We start from the raw sequence: 5,597 nt of genomic DNA on the forward strand, positions 1-5,597 counted from the left end.
CAATGCTAAAAACAATTTATGCAGAAAATAGTGAACAATTTTTATGAGAAAATAATGAACAGTTTTAATTAATGCAAAAAACAAATTTTATGAATGCGGTAAGCAGCTTCGAATATATAGTAAATATGATGTGTAGAGAGAAAATTTTATTGACGTAGAAACAGATTTTATCAATGCAGAAAAACAAATTCGATTATTGTGAAATTTAACATCAAAAAGCATTCAGATATGGCTTTTAAATTTAGAAAACATGATTTCACTAGGAGTTTTATGAGTAAACAGCAACAATTTTTTAAATAGTAAACAAAAAATAATATACGCATAAAAGAGAGTGAACAATTTTTTAAATAATGCTAAACAAAAAATATTTTATGTAGTGAAATGCCACAAATTAATTAAAATTAATTAGCCAAGTTATTATTAATTAATTATTTATTTTTAAATGTTTAAAATTAATTATTTTAATNATAAAAAAATAAAAAATAAAATTAACCAATCCGAAGCCACCAATTTGAGGATTTGGCTATGACTTAGTGAGAAACGAACAGGTATCATGGATTGTCTGAATATATAGGATAGGTGCCAAAATGTGCTAACTCCCTCACAACTCGATTGCGGTTCAAACACTTGGAAAATTTAACATTGAGTGTTAACCTTCCCAAATCAGTTGGTCTGAGGACTTCAGGCCTGATTGGGTTTGAGTTTAAACACTTATAAACATTGAACTAGAGTGTTAACCTTCCCAGATCAGCTGGTCCGAGGACTTCAGGCTTGACTGGGTTCTAGTTTAAACACTTATAAATGTTGATATTATGTGTTAACCTTCCCAGATCAGCTGGTCCGAGAACTTCAGGCTTGATTGTGTCCAAGTTTAAACACTTACAAACATTGAAATTGTGTGTTAACCTTCCCAGATCAGCTGGTCTGAGGGCTTCAGGCCTAACTGGGTTTCAGTTTAAACACTTATAAACATTAAACTTGGGTGTTAACCTTCCCAGATCAGCTAGTCTAAGGACTTCAGGCTTGACTGGGTTTCTGACTGGGTTTCAGTTTAAACACTTATAAACATTGAACTTGGGTGTTAACCTTCCCAGATCAGCTGGTCTGAGGACTTCAAGCCTGACTGGGTTTTAGTTTAAACACTTATAAAAATTGCCGTCGTGTGTTAACTTTTCCAGATAATCTAGTCCGAGGACTTCAAGCATAATTGGGTTTTAGTTTAAACACTTATAAAAAGTTGACATCGTGTGTTAACCTTCCCAGATCATTTGGTTCGAGGACTTCAGGCTTGATTAGGTTTTAGTTTAAACACTTATAAAAATTGTCGTGATGAGAAGTATAATGCCATAGACAAACGAATATACTGACAAAAGAGACTGTCATTAATAGTAGTACCTTTTTCAGATTGTTTACATTCAATAGGCGTGGTATGACATGTCCGCTTAAATCTTCCAAAAAATATGCCCCTATACTAGCCACCGAGGTAATGCGATATGGTCCCTCCCAATTAAACCCTAGCTTCCCCCATACCGGATTCTTTGTAGTACCCAGGACCTTTCTCAACACTAGATCTCCAGGTGTCAATGGTCTCAGCTTTACGTTGGCATCATAACTTTGCTTAAGTTTATTCTGGTAATGTGCCAATTGAACCATTGCATTTTCCCTCCTTTCTTCAATCAGGCCTAAGCTCTTTTCCAGCAATTCACCGTTTGTGGTCGGATTGAAAGAGCTAGTCCTTAACATTGGGAAACTAGTCTCTAGAGGGATAACAGCCTCAGCTCCATAAGTCATCGAAAATGGGGTTTCTCGTGTGGATCTGCGAGGTGTGGTTCGATAAGCCTAGAGGACGTGCGGCAACTCCTCGACCAATCTTCCTTTCATGCCATCCAATCTTTTCTTAAGTCCATTCACTATGACCTTGTTGACAGCCTTAACTTACCTATTCCTTTGGGGGTAAGCTGAAGTGGAATACCTATTCGTAATTCCCAACTCACATCAATATCTTCTGAAAGATTTGCTCTCAAACTAAAGGACGTTGTCTAAAATGAGGGTATGAGGGACCTCGAACTGCGTGATAATTTTTCTCCAGACAAACTTTTTGGCATCCATATCTCTGATGTTTGTTAGAGGTTCCGCTTCTACCCATTTGGTGAAGTAGTCCGTGCCGACTAGTAGGTTCTTTTGTTTCCCACTGCCTTAGGGAAAGGGCCCACAATGTCTAAGCCTCATTGTGCAAATGGCCAAGGGCTGGACAGACGATAAAGGCCCGGTTGGTGTATGTTTGGTGTGTACCGTTGGCACTGGTCGCACTTTTTTACATATTCATGTGCTTCCCTTTGCATATTTGGCCACTAGTAGCCTTGAGTGATTACTCTATGCGCCAAGGATCTTCCCCAGTATGACTCTCACAAATTCTTTTATGTAACTTTTCAAGGAGTAGTTTTGTTGCCTCGAGGTATATACACAGTAGGTAAGGTCCAGAAAAAGAGCATTTGTACAACTTTTGGTTCTCAAATAGCCAAAACTGAGAAGCCTTTCTATGCACCTTGTCTGCTTCAGGCTTCTCCTCAGGCAGAGTGTCCTTTTTTAAGAGCGACACTATGGGGTCCATCCAGCTTGGCCCCACCCTAATTTAATAAACATGCACCTGCTCCCTATTCAGTCCTGCGGGTTTACGAAGGTCTTCTACGAGGATTACCTGAGGTAGGCTCTACGCCGAGGAGGTCGCAAGTGTAGCCAAGGAATCAGCATGAGTTTTTCCACTTCTAGGAATATGAAATAGGTCAAAGGATTTGAAGCCTGATTACAGGTGTCTAACCTGGCTTAAGTACCCTTGCATTCTCTCGTCCCTCGCTTAAAATTCCCCTTTTACTTTGCCAATGACCAATCTAGAGTCCGAGGATATCTTTATTGCCTTTCCGCCCATTTCTCGAACCATGGCCATTCCCATTGGAAGAGCCTCATACTTAGCTTCGTTATTGGTGGCCGAGAATCTCAATCTTAATGATTTGTTGATGATGATCCTTTCGACGGATACTAATACCAACCCATTCCAGAACCTTTTTGATTTGATGCGCCATCAACGTATACTTCCCAGGATAGGGTGCCTTGTTAGGAAATCATGCCAACCGATTTTCCATCCATGGACTGTGTTTCCATTTCTTCTTCTAACAAGGATTCAGCGAACTCGGCTACCAAGTCCACGAAGACTTGTCCCTTGACCGAGGTGCGAGGCATGTATTTGATGTCAAAAGCCCCTAGGATTGTGGCCCATTTAGTAATCTTCCCGTGTAGTTAGCGTTTCAGAGCAAAGCTCTGAGTGGAAGTTGAGTTAGAACAATGACTGTGTGTGCTTGAAAGTAATAAAGGAGTTTTCGTGTAGCGTGTACCACTGCCAGAATAGCTTTTTCCAACTGCAGATAGCGGACCTTGGCCTCATGTAATGACTTACTCACATAATAGACTGGCCTTTATATGCCGTCGTTAACTCATATCAAGACTAGGCTTACAGCATGATGGGCCACAGCAATGTTAGCGAATAGGACTTCATCAGCTTTAAGGTTGGACATGATGGGAGGCCGGGAGAGATAATCCTTAAGCTGTTGGAAGGCTAAGGCACATTTCTCGGTCCACTCGAACCCCTTCCATTTGTTCATCAGTAGGAAGAAAGGTCAACACCTATTAGCTGACTGAGGGATAAACCGATTCAATGCAGCAGTCTTTCTGGTTAGTTTCTAGACATTTTTGGGATTCCGAGGTGGTTGTAAACTATTGATTGCTTCAATTTGGTGGGGTTAACTTCAATTCCCCTATGGGTTACCATGTAACCTAGGAATTTGCCTGATCCCACACGAAAGGAACACTTGGAGGCGTTGAGGCACAGCTTGTGTTTCCTCAAAATTTTGAATACATTTTTGAGATCTCCCAAGTGCTCGGAAGCTATCTTGCTTTTTACTACCATGTCGTCTATATAAACCTCGATACTCTTGCCCAATTGCGGCTCGAACATCCTAGTCATCATCCTTTAATAGGTAGAACCTGCATTCTTCAAACCGAACGACATCACTTTGTAATGGTAATTTCCTGTGGGAGTGACAAAAGCTGTCTTCTCTTGATCACTCAAGACTAGTGGTATTTGGTGGTATCCCTAGAAGGCGTCTAGGAAGCTCATCCGAGGATTGCCCACGGTTACATCCACCAGCTGATCTATCTTAGGAATAAGAAAAGGGTCATTTGGGCAAGCTCTGTTTAGATCTGTGAAGTCTACACATACTCGCCACTTCCCATTCTGTGAAGTTGGCCAACCATTTTCAACTCCCTAGTTTGCATGTTGCACACGACAGCGTAATTCTTAAAACGTAAGAAGACAATTTCTCCATTGTTTGGATGGAAAGATATGAAACGAATTTTTGGATATATATCTTTTGCCATCTAAACAAGTAAAGAATTTTCCGAAACCATGTCCATCAAGTAAACTTTGTGCTTCAAGCACCATGTACCTACACTACAGTTAGGGACAGAGCTAGAACTTGAAGTTAAGGGGGGCAGTTTTGCTGTTAGTTGTGTTCGACGGCTCTAGCTTCTGGCTTAGTTGCTTAATAGCTAATAGGTTTTTTTTTTTTTTTGGTATTTTTTATGCATGCATTTAGGTATGGACAAAATTATTTTGTTTAAAATTTTTTAAAGGGTCAGATTGTTTATTTTAGGTAAATTTGAATGATTGAGTTTAATTGTTTTTAGTTTTACTATTAGTAATTTTTGTTGTTGAATAATTTTTTGGACTTGTTTATTTTGCTTTAGATTTTAGATCTGGCCTTTAAAATGAGGAAAATGCTAGAATTACAATTTTTTTTTTTTTAACAAATTATTAATGTAGTGAGTGGTTATTAATAAGTAAAAATGCAATATAAGTGATGGGCCCAAATGCAAACCAATAAAAGTTTAGTACCACAACAATTTGTAAAAATGTTGTAAAAACTTTTGTGGCTAGAGTAGTACTCCTAAAAAAATCAATGATAATATTAAGGGGGCAAAGTGTGATTTTATAGAACAAAATTGCTAAATTGGTAACTATGTATATATTAATTTTAAAATTAAAAAAAAAAAAAAATTAAGGGGGCCATTGCTCCCCCCCCCCCCCCAGTCCAAGTCTCCCTCCCTGACTATAGTAATCCTCAATTTCCCAAACAGAAAAACTGCGATCATCAAGGTTGAAAGGGTTTTTAATACGCTGAAATATTCAAAGGAGCCCTCGAAAGACTCCTAAAGAGACACCTTTTCCAGGCGAAAGGTTGATGGGTGGATTAATATAATAGCATTGTTATGCATCTGCTATATCATTAAATGGATTGAATGCCACAATGCCATTAATAATCCTGTCTTCTTCTTCTGCATCACCCAATGTAGCATCCCATTGCACGAAACAACACTAGCTTCCCCAGACACATAATGGCATAATCGAATGGATTCAAATTCACCCCTGGCGGTAATGAAACAACTAAGTTGCACCATTCACCAGTTTCGGAAGAAAACATTTGCAACTCAAATTGAGATCCAGAGTGTGATTCAATATGTACCACCTTATATCTGTAATGGGC

The sequence above is a fragment of the Quercus suber genome, unplaced genomic scaffold (genome assembly GCF_002906115.3).
Source record: "Quercus suber isolate HL8 unplaced genomic scaffold, Cork oak 2.0 scaffold_270, whole genome shotgun sequence".
NCBI lineage: Eukaryota > Viridiplantae > Streptophyta > Magnoliopsida > Fagales > Fagaceae > Quercus > Quercus suber.